This window comes from Eptesicus fuscus, chromosome 14 (assembly GCF_027574615.1).
Source record: "Eptesicus fuscus isolate TK198812 chromosome 14, DD_ASM_mEF_20220401, whole genome shotgun sequence".
In the NCBI taxonomy this organism is placed as follows: Eukaryota; Metazoa; Chordata; class Mammalia; order Chiroptera; family Vespertilionidae; genus Eptesicus; species Eptesicus fuscus.
The window spans coordinates 56,020,904-56,033,246 of record NC_072486.1 but is presented as its reverse complement, the minus strand read 5'-3'; the positions used below and the strand labels follow the sequence as shown (position 1 = coordinate 56,033,246).

General features: G+C 40.2%; 1 protein-coding gene across 3 annotated transcripts in view; it reads right to left on the bottom strand.

Moving 5' to 3' along the window:
• The window catches only part of DGKI (diacylglycerol kinase iota), a 397,015-nt gene that overhangs the window by 25,197 nt on the left and 359,475 nt on the right, over nucleotides 1-12,343 (bottom strand). The window lies entirely within an intron of this gene.

Genomic DNA, 12,343 nt, shown 5'->3' with positions numbered 1-12,343 from the left:
ATTTTTTTCTCTTTGTTTTATCTAGACTTCACCCTTCACTGAAAACTTCTTAGTACAGGAAGTATGTGCAGTACTTAATAAATACTTGGTAGATACTGGCGGCCTGGTGATTCAACTGGCTGTCATTTCAATATTCTTTGAACTCTGGATCAAGGAAGATGTTCCAGGAGGCGAAAGAGACCAAATTCGCTGGCCCCTGCTGAACCTAGTCATCAATTTGGGGCTTGGAAATGTTTTAAAATCTTTTTGGTATCTCAACAGACCAGAACTGCTTATATTACGCATCAAACCAGAGTCCTATACTAAGCAATAATGTATGTTACTTCCTAGAACATCAGTAACAAGCTTGGATCAGTGTTACAACAAATTTTATGGGTTAATAATTTTTTTTTTTTGAGCATTAGGTGAGTGAAGACAGGTTCACAGGTTAAGGGGCCAATTGGATTCACACTCTTCCACTGTCACAGTATGTTACTTTCATCCAGTTGTGTACAATTTGTGCCAACAGTCAGAAGGGTTGGGAAATATATCTTCTTAAGAATCTGTACAACTGCCCTGGCCAGGGTAGCTCAGTTGGTTAGAGCATCGTCTTGATACACCCCAGGTTTGGGTTCGATCCCCAGTCAGGGCACATAAAAGAATAAACCAATGAATGCATAAATAAAGTTGAATAACAAATAAATCGATCTCTCTCTCTCTCTCTCTCTCTCTCTCAAGTCAATTTAAAAAAAAATTTTTTTTAATCCTCACCCGAGGATATTTTTCCATTGATTTTTAGAGAGAGTGGAAGAGAGAGGGAATGACAGAGATAAATATCAATGTGAGATAAACACACCAATTGGTTGCCTCCTGCACAGGGCCCGGGCCAGGCGAGGTACGTGCCCCTGACCGGAATAGAACCTGGGACCCTTTGGTCCCCAGGCCAACATTTTATCCACTGAGCCAAACTCGCTAGGGCCAATTTAAAAAAAAAATTAAAAATAATCTATACAACTCAAAATTAATGTTTTCTGTAGCAATGCTGTATTATCAACTTTGGATATAGTAGGTCAACATTTTTTTTTACATAGTACTACATTCAAAGGTAATATCCAACGATTCCCTTAAAATTTAAAAAATATAAATGTATTTTTAGCATCAATATTACAGAATTCCTTCAACTATTTTTGTTCAATAAATGTTAAGCTTCCACCATCAGGGAGGATTTTTCATATTTGTAAGTTTTTAAATCTGACTACACCTTACTAAATTAATGAACCCAAAACAATTATAGTACACAAAACTCTTTGTCCTTCTTAACCTTTGAATCAAGGAATACCTATTAAAATGCTTAGCCCATTGAAAACTACTTCAGCAATGTAAGAGATTTAAAAACAAAATTCAAGAATTCTCTCAAGGTTCTTTGTCCCCAGACTGTTGAGAAAATGTCATTGAGATCATCGGACTTTGTTTATTTCTGTTTTCCTGGCCTTCAGATGACAAAGCTCTAATCCTGAGAGGGTAAGAGAAGTACAAGAACCAATAAATAAAATGAGCGGAAGGTACCAAGTCAGGGCCTTAGCACCTCATGGCTTTCCCGATGGATCTTAGAGATAGCATCAGGGCATCTGGCTGCATCCCTTCCCTCAAGGTCAGGCCGCATCCCTCTTGTGAAAGGTCCCTTGCACTCATTTGATGTATTTAACAGTGTCCTTTGGGACCTCTAAAAGGAACTTAGGCTGAAAAAGTGTGCTCATGTGTCCCTCATTGATAGCTGTGCACAGAACTGATGTGGCCTGAAAGTGATGGATGGTGATTGGTTTTAACCAAACATCAAGACTGCATGGGAAATGGTGTTTGAGGCGGGGATCCAAGTACAAATAAACGTGTCCTGGAGCTTAAGAGAGGATCGCTGTATGGGTCATCCGGTCTTCAGGGTGCACCTGAAGCACCTTATCATCACCCAGCAGCACTCTGACCACTCGGTAACCTGAGTAACCTGAGGGCCTTTTTCACTGAGAAGAACAGCTTTAGCCAAACACTAAATTGGAACAAAAGTAAAGCCAAGGAGGAGTTAATAGAGCAAAGGTCACTTTCAGAGACATACACCAGCAAAATGGACATGTAGCAAAAAGTGTACAATTTAAAATAAAGATAAAACTGTAGAGCTTGCTCTCATAAGTGTAAATAGAGATGGGGTAATTTGTATTTGCAATTCAGTTATAATAAAACACTAATTTTGAATCTTCCCTATAATATCAGCATATGAGAGATATTAATTGAAACGTAGAAAAAGTAAGCATTTTATTTCAGTGACATGAAAAGTCTTTCACTTCAATGCTATGCTAAATTGACTAAGCAATAACACCTTAGAAGCAAGAATCATAAAGTAAATGGTTAGTTCAGAAGCTTGCTCAAAAGATCCAAAATAGAATAGGCTTCAGTATATGAATAAATCCTTAATGATATTTATTACAGAGCAGATTTTACTGTCCAGTTGCTGTGAAGAGAAATAAAATGAAGATAAAATCTTCATTCTCTGTAGTAATGCATATACTCTTTTTATTGATTGATTTTAGAGAAAGAGGGAGAGAGACATAGATTTGTTGTTTCACTTATTTATGCATTCATTGGTTGATTCTGTATGTGCCCTGACTGGGGATCAAACGCACATCTTTAGTGTATCAGGATGATGCTCTAACCAACTGAACTACCCGGCCAGGGGGTGATGCATATACTCTTAAGCAAGAAAAGTAGGAGTCTCTATAAAGTCAGACATGTGTGTTTATACATCCAAATGTAGCCCCTGATTGCCTAAGAAATAGGGAAATGTATTGAGAGATTCCCTAGGGAAGTTGCAATGTATTTTTCATAAGGGGAAGATGAGCAATGACAGAAAAGATGGGACCAGCCAGTGGAGAGGCATGGAGGAAGAAGTGATAAGCAGTTTCACTTGATAAGGAGGGATGTCTGAAATGGGGTAAGAGAAATGAGTCAGAAAATGGGGGGTGCTGGTAGACCACCTTCCAAGACTCAGAGAGAGATGTGAAGCCAAATACACTTTTTATTTTTTATCCTCATCCAAGGATATGTTTATTAATTTTAGAGAGAGGAAGGGAGAGGGAAACATTGATTTGAGAGAGAAATAGTGATCGGTTATCTCCAGTACCCGCCCTGACTGGGGGGTCAAACCCACAACCTAGGTATGTTCCTTGACTGGGAATCAAACCAGAAACCTTTTGGTGTATAGGATGATGCTCCAATTAACTGAGCCACCCTCCCAGGGTGACTTTTTTTTTTTTTAATGTCAATGAAAATCTCACTCAGCAACCAGCAACTCCATTTTCAGAATATAACCTTAGCCAAGACTGTCACCCTCTTCCTCAAAGATAAAAGGAGCTTAAAGAAAGGAAAGATCACTGGCAAATCAAATGCTCAAAGATGAATGACTTTTCAGGGGTGGTGGGGGGGGGCACACTTTCTGAGAATGAGAAGAAGCCCATAGGGTTCATCAGGGTGGATATGAGGAGCAGACAGGGGCATGGTCAGAGAAACAGCCAACGGCCGCTGAAACAGTGTGGCTCAAATGACCTTTTTGCTTTCTTGTAAAACACCACTCTAAGTTGTTTTTGCAATGGCTGAAATAATTGATTTCACTTACTAGGGTGAAAGGGAGTATGGAAATGTCACCAGACTAAGCAAAATTGAGTGGATTCTGGCTGATTACAAATCCCTTTTTCAAGAAACCACGGGGCTTTGCTTTGTCAGGAGACAAGGTGGACGCTGCATAATGAAACAGTTACGTGCTTGTTACTTGCTAAAGAAAGCCCCCGTGTGAAAGCGGCCTGCAGCATCGACGCACCTGCCAAGCTGATTTCCTTTCTTTTTAGAGAGTGGGCCCGCGGTGAGGTGTGGAAATAGTGGCGCTGCCCGTCACCACCAGCAGAAAAACACACAGACACTCGTCTGCAGGAATCCACGCACTAGCCCCAGGCAGAGCATGGCATACGTGCCTCCAAAATACCTCTCCCAAACTGAAGATGGCGTTTTGGGGTTCTCCTCGAGTGTGTCATTGGCCAGTCTTCTTTCCTGACTCAGAGGCCTTAGAAGGCAGCCAGCCCAGCCTGCAAGAAGTGGCCTGCCCAGATTACCCAGCCTTCGAGAAGTGGCCTGCCCAGATTACCCAGCCTGCGAGAAGTGGCCTGCCCAGATTACCCAGCCTGCAAGAAGTGGCCTGCCCAGATTACCCAGCCTGCGAAGGATGGAGCTGGGCCAGCGACTGGTTCATCTCACGCCAAGACCAAGGCTCTCATCTCTGCCTGACCCCACCATCCAGGCTCAGGCGACCATTTGCCCAGAATGACACAAGTCACTCCCGGCCCATTTGCGTTGTAACCTGAAGGGATTATTTCATTCCAGGAAATTAGAAAATAATAGATTTGAAGACTTTCCTAAGTCAGGATATATAAGGTCTATTTATAGAAAAATATATATATTCCCATTTGGGGTATTTGGCATTGAGGGATTTTCTTGCTCTCTCTTGCACTTTCACTGTTCTGCTTGGTCCCTTCCTTTTGTTCAAATTTGCAAGCAAAGGAAGTGCCAGCGTAGTTTTACCTGTGTGATCTAATTTAATCCTCATAGAAAATCTACTAGATATGTACTGTTCTTGGCATCATCCCCATTTTAAGGATGAAAAAACTGAGACTCAGTTGAGGTTAAGTCACTTGCCAAGGCCACATAGCTAGCCCAGGTCAGCCCAGAAGGAGGCAGTTCTATGGTTCTCTCCATGCTCCATACTCTTCTGGCTCTGAGGAGGGGCGGCGCAGTCCACCAAGGTGCAGTCTGGGGAAGGGAAGTGCTAGAGCAGTAACCGCTTCGAAGGGTTACGTGGGGTCATGTTGATGGGGGAACAAATGTATGAAGCTAAGAAAGTCACACCCTAAAGTTTTGCACAACCAAAATGGACCCAGAAAATGAGACTGACATAGAAGGCTGGCAAAAAAGGGAAGCATTTGTTTGACTTGCAAATTCGGCAAGAGCTGGACCGCTGAATATTTTCACAGCTCCGTCCAGGACAGCACAGGCTTCAGGAGCCGTGGCACACAGCCTGGGCAAACGGAACCCCGAAACATGCTTCCAGGAGACTAATACAGGTTGAAGTAGCATAGCCAGGACTAACCTTCCAGGAACTAACTGAACAAGTAACAACACAGTTTCATATTCTGCAACTAGATAATCATGATAAGAGATGCTTAGGCTACTATCATGATTCAGGGTGGCCAGTCATCAGTGCTACCCAGTTCTTGCCTTAAAATAAGCCTTACCTGGGAACGGAGCACAGCAGGGAAATGTTGTCATTGGATATTAGGGTTTCTAGTTCAATAGAAAATAGACAAATGGAGCCCTGGCCCGTGTGGCTCCGTTGCATGGAGCTTCGTCCCATGCACTGGAAGGTCAAGGGTTCGATCCCTGGTCAAGGCACATACCCAGGTTATGGGTTCGATTCCACATCAGGGTGCGGGCTGGAGGCAACCAATTGATGTTTCACTCTCACATTGATGTTTCTCACTCTCTCTCTCTCCCCCTCTCCCTTCCTCTTTCTCTCTCTCAAATCAACTTAAAAATAAATAATACCTAAAATTACATAAAAAATAAAATAGACAAGTGGAGTTACAATTATCCTCACATAAGAATTATATGGCAATGACTTCAGGGTACCTGCCTAATGCTTTGATTACACAGGCACTAATGTAACCTATATAGTATCCTTTCATGTAGTAACAATCTTAAATAAACACATTAAACTTTAAAAAGCAAGCACAATCGGATTCTTCACTTTTGCTATCAGAGATGACTACTTAGGGACCCAGTCAGGGCTTTTCCAGTCCCTTCTCAAACACTTATATATATAGCATAAGTGACTTATCTGTGGGAATGAAATCTGCAATAAACAGCCTCACTGACAGAGGATCCATGACTTCCCCTCTTAATCGATGACCCTTTCTACCCATCCATGTAAAAGCAAACCAGGAGGTCAGCCTTCCTCCTTCCCTCACTCTTTTCTGTTACCTTCTTATTTTGCAATGATTTAAATACTTTCACTTAACTATTCTCTGAGGCCAAAAGGCAATCTAAAGCAAAATTGTAAGTAAATCTTAGTAAATAGCACCCCCCACACACACACACACATACACCTATAATAAGGCTTCAAAAGATAATTAGATAATTATCACCAACAAAGCATTCCCCAGCAGCCAAATGGATCAAAGGATTATATAGTTACAATCAACAGTGAGAGTTAATAAAGGGGAATGAGAGAGAATGGTAGGGTCAGGACTCGGAGAAAGAAATATAAGCTGATGTTGGAGAGCTTAGGGACTTTTGTTTTGTTTTCTTGGCTTGTTCTGTTTTCTTTTGTTTTTCTAATCAGCAGTGATGGTCTGTTTTCCTAGGATTTGTGAAAGAAGACCAGCCAAGAAAAAGAATGCTGTCATTTATTCCTTTCCTCTCACAGAATCCTTGGGAGCACCCCGGGAGACCACCATAAAAGGCCAGCTCTTCAGCACATTAGTGCCTGGATTTCTTTGGAAAGGGACCAGGACTAACCTATCTTCTACAACAGGGGACAATATTAATGCATTGAAAGTTTCTGTTTGCCAACCACATACCGTAGCAAATGTAACAGTGAGACTTGTACACAGGGAATCGATTCGGTGCCAGGGCACAGCATAGAGTGGGGCAACATCTCTATTCATGGGGTTTATAGTTAAATAAGAATGGCAACACCGCCCATGGGGGTGGGGGGAAGTTTGGAATACACCCAAAAAAACAGTAAGTGAATAGGGAAGGAGAAATCATGGGCATTTGAGTTGTCAGGAAAATTCATCATTGTGTGTCCTTAGTATCTATGGAGGTGGTTCCAAGACACGGGAATTAATGAGCACCGAGGAGGGACTTGAGTGAAGGACAATGAAGGTGGGCTGCCAGAGAGATGGTAGGAGTTGATATAAACCATATGGCCCAGTGAATGCAAGGGAGATGGGATTTGGAGAGAAGCCCACAAGCAGGGAGTAGAAATAATTCACTAAAGCAACATGAGCTAAACCAGGGCAAGGAGAGCCTCAAAAATGAGCACTAAATGTTTGATCCAAATTAAAAAGCCATTGTGGGATTTCCTACTCAGAAACTGTGTATGGGGCAAAAAAGAACACTAGTAACTTCGCATTAGCTAGCCCAAAGTCATGCAAAGTGGCATACTGGGATGGCCAATATGAAAAGCACTTCCTAGCAAGGCCCAAGGCGGTTAAAGATCTGCTGATGTTTTCATCTGTATCACCAGCCAAATTTATTCATCACATTTTACTAATTAATATCTTATAGAAAATAAAAAAACATTTAATTTTCCTAATCAACTCTATTATTCTGATAATAATTATCTTTCTACTGTGATTTTTCTTAAGGAAATAGCTAAACTTCAAGAATTGTACCTTTTTAAAAATAAATGCTGTTGACAAGACACTAGATCCCTGTTTTATTGAATAAGAAAGTATGGGGGTAGGAGAAGTGGATCAAAAATATATCTTTGAATTCTTCTGTGTCAAGGGTACTGATCACTGATATGGAAAAAAAAACCCACCTTATAATTCCCACCCAATAATTATGAAGTCTCCATTCAACAAAATAATTTCCTATTACATGAGCCCAAATCTCAGAAATGCTATTGAGAGACAGTACAGAGGTGTGGCCAAGAATAGAAACTGGATCCAGGATTACCTGAGTCCTAAATCCTAGCTCTAACCCTTACTAGCTATTCATGTGACCTTGGACATGTTATGTAATAGGTCCATGCATTAGTGTCCCCATCTGGAAAATCACAATGAGATACCATTTGACACTCTAACTAATTTGGCAAAAAAGATTAATCAGCTAATATCAAGTGCTGGCAAGGATGTGGATTAATGGGAATTCTTATTGTCTGCAGTTGGGAGTGTAAATTAGGATGGGAATAAGAGGTTATTATATGATCTGTGAAATGTGTGTAAAACTGCCCGGCTGGTGTGGATCAGTAGTTGAACATGGACCCATGAACCCAGAGGTCACCAGTTCAATTGCCCATCAGGGCACATGCCCAGGTTATGGGCTTGATCCCCAGTGTGGGGAGCAGGAGGCAGCTGATTGATGTTCCTTTCTCATTGGGGTTTCTATCTCTCTGTCCTCTCTTTCTCTTTCTCTAAAATCAATAAAAACATATTTTAAATAAATAAATAATAAATGTGTGTAAAATCTAACACCCAACTCTGCCATCCCAGGTTTAAACCCTAGAGAAATCCTTGTACATGGACACCAGGAAGAGTTACAAAAACAAAAACCTGGAGTCTCCATAAATACTTACCAGCAGAATTTGAATATATAAATTTTTACATATTTGTACAAGAAAGTACTACAGAACATGAACAATTTAATAAAATAAATGCGGTATTAATCCATTAAGTTGAATCACAAAACATGAACACAAGAAGCAAATCATAGAAGATTTACAATAGAATTCAATTTATAAAAGTTCAAAATAAGCAAAACTATAAACATACATGTGAAATATATATACATATGTATACATATGTATTCATGCCTGGAATATGCATACTTGTAGGAAGGTCATAAACATAAAAACACAGTAGTAGTTATCTCTGAAGGGGAGGGAAGAGAACATAGTCAAAAAGGCAGACGTGAAGGGCCCAGGTTACTACAAATGTTTCAGTTCTTGGGCTGTGTACACAGTGGTTCCTTCGGGTTATTTAAACTGAGTCGATACATTTTTATACATCTTTATGAATATTTTCTCTTATAATAAAGTTACATATTACATATATTTATATTAAAGGGAAAAATGAATCTATGGTGTTTGAGCCATGGGGCAGCTACTGATGCTTTAAAAGAGCTTTGGGCCTCACCATAATGAGTTTCCTTGCATGACCTACTTCAAAGTAAAACTGGCTCAGCCTGACCGTGGACTCATCCTTGGGCACCGACACTAATGACGGTGGTTGTTACAATTTTATTTCCATTCATCCCTTATTCCCATCCTCATCCATTGTGCTACCACAGCAACAAAAAAGCTGCCATATCATGTGAGGGCCATTATGCCAACAGGGTTAGGAGATAAGACAGGAGAGGGAAGCCTGTTTTGAGACAGTCATTCCAGAAGGAATCAGATTATTGGCACTTCCTTTCAAGAGAGTGGCCAATGCCTTTGATTTTGTAAGTGAACAGACAGGAGTGAGGATGACCCTCTGTCAGTGCAGGGCACAGATAGAAGCAGCACAGGGGCATTCTGGGAGGCCCATAAAGTAAGCAGGCTCTGAGGACAGAACAGGACCTGGGAGCTGGGAAGCAGCCTGGGCACAGAAGGTGGCTCCAGGAGCAATTTAAACAATGCTGAGATGGGCACAAAATGCAGAGGAAACTCATAGGACAGGGCAATCAATCACCGACTGCCAACTGTACCTTCTGACAAGGAGTGGGACTCCAGCTTCCAGATGTAACATTAAAATGTAATGTGGCCCCTGGGACTGAGCATGGCAGGCTTCCCTGAAGCTTCGGTTTCACTCAGTTAACTAATTAGGAGAGAATGTGACACTGGTGTTTATTGTTTCTACCGGGACAAATCCTTCCCAGCAGGAGGGAGAGGTTGTTGTGTTTGTTCTGTTTTGTTTTCTCATTAAAAAGAAATGACTGACACTGTAGTAAATAAACTCTTGTTAGAGAGAAAGTTTCTTTTTCTCTATAAAATTCTCTCAGCTCACTTTCCTGTTGATCATCATTTCTTGTTTTCTGAGGATATGGTAGATAAATGAGCCGGTGTTAGACTGGGTTTGAAAATTAATTCTACCACTGACTAGCTGTGTGATCCTCAGCAAGTTATTTGAGGACTCTGAGCTTGCTTCCCCAACTGGAGAACTGGGAATAATACCTGCTCTTGAGTGCTATTTGTGGAAGATGAAATGACAAATAACTTAGTGGAAACACTTCAGCACAGTGTCTGCACATAGTAAGTACTCGATAAATTTTAGCCTTTATTTTTAATGACTATGATACTCTAGTATATGAATAGAAACATTTTACATTTCATTTATGCCTATGTCATCAACTCCACATGACAAGTCATCTAATCATAAACGGAACCTTTATTCTAGTTTATACAAGCTACATTAACCGTGCTACTCCTCCTCACCCAGATGTAAAAAGTCTTCCTATGAAAATTTAATATTTAATAATAATGTCAAAGGAAACAGTTTTCCTCCACAAGCACCACCACTTCCACCCCGCCCTTCCCCAACCAGCACATCTTTTAAGTTTTCATAGGCAGCGCCAGTGCCAAGCAAACATCGCTAGTAAACACACTTCCTTGTGCACGGCTGGGCCAGCAGTAGCATTACGTCTAAGGTGCTTTTTAACAAATTGGAAAGTGATTTCACAGGTGATCTCCCATTTGAACTCACAGCAATCCCATGATGTGGGCAGGGTAGATGGGAATAGCCCTGTTTTACAAACAAGGAAGCAAACTCAGAGGATAAATGCCAAAGCCACAATATTCAATTTTCTATGAAAAGGTAATATGTGTGAATTCAGATGTCAGGATTTTTGAACTTTAGAAAATTAGATTTTCTCAAGAATGAAGCCTGTTTTGAAGATAGCCGAAGTGACCAGTGCTTAGAGAGAGAGACGTGTGATCATTGGTGAAAAGCAAATAAAATAGTCAAGAAGTATATAGGACTTTATCTTCCAATTTCATAATCATTTGCCCAGTGTGCCCCAATTTTTCCACCCATAAGTTTAAAAAGCAAAAATACCACTTTTTATGTCTCTTACATTATTCTGGGCAAATATAAACTTGATGAAATGATATTCAAGAGATTTTTATGCTAATCACAGAATATATGAGCACAAAAATATATGAACAGAAGACAACACATCTTAAGTGCTAGTAAAGAATCTTGGTGACAAAGAAAGGAATAAGAATATTTTCTAAGAACACATGGGCTGAAGATGATGGAAATTAAATAAAAGTAGATACATCAGCATTATAATTTTACATTACATATTTGAGTGGTTTTGGAAAGTTGCAAAATCAAACATATGAGACATGAACATGTAATAACATTTTTGAAGCCAGGAAAATATAAATGTCCTCTAATTTGGATAATGTTTCTTTAACTCATCATATATACCAGTTCTTAAAATAATCAATTCTGCAGTAGTGCTATTAATACTGGACTTCCAAGGGCATCAACATATGTTCACTTGACAGCTCATAACTTTAACAATTCCTAGCAGACTCCAGAATTGTAATTCAGAAGCCCCTCCACCCCCTTTCTCTGGAATGGGGGATAAGTTCTTATTGATTGGAAGACAAAAGCAAATAAAGGTCAATAGGTAGAATCTTAATTGAAAATACAAACCAAACACAAACTTCTAGTTTATCATTTGAACCTGGAAGCCCAAGGACCTCTAATTTTGAAATAAAAAACCTAGTCATGCCAACACCAATAAGCAAAATAGCAGACAATAAGAGGTCATCATTAGGTGGTCGACCACCTGATTCTGGCTTAATGGGCCTAAACGTAATTTGCCCCCTGATTCTTCATAGAACATGAAAGAACTTCATTACAATATTGGGAGAAATTTTAAATGAGAACAGAAGAGGCCTGCGCAAAACTTCTTCGTTCTCTTCCTAACACATTCATTTAATAAACATGTTTTTAATGTTTTCTACTTATTGGGATAGATATCAGTCTCACAGGGGAGATAGGCAAATCAAGCATCAAATTTATGTGTTAAATTCTAGAGTGAAGGAAAATATTGGATGCAATGAGAAGTAGGTCAGGAAGCTCTCAGAGAAGAAGAGATGTTCTAACAAAGTCTCAAAGGGTATTGTGTATGTGGAAAAAGGAGGAGCAGTTTCCTGTCAGAAAGAGCAGCATGGGTAAAAGCAGGGAGACTCCAAAAAAGAGGTGAGTTCCAGAAACCAGATGTGGTTCTGCAGGGACAGAAGGGGAAAGATGCCAATAGAAGCAATAAGCAGTAGAGGAAGACAAAGGTTCCAGCGTTTAGAACTTTCTAGTCTGTCTTAAAATGCAACATTGGAAATCTGAATGCAATTATTGGTCTACCGAAAATATTTCATCCTACAGGGAATGGGAATCGATTTTTACGATAGAACAACCCGTTTGATGATATCTAAGCATGCAGTAAACTAGAAGTAGAAATTTGGAGGTAGAAATGACAGGCAAAAGATAATTTTAGAAATCCAAGAAAGACATGGAGAGGCCCTAAACTAAAGCAATGGGGATGGAAAAGAGAA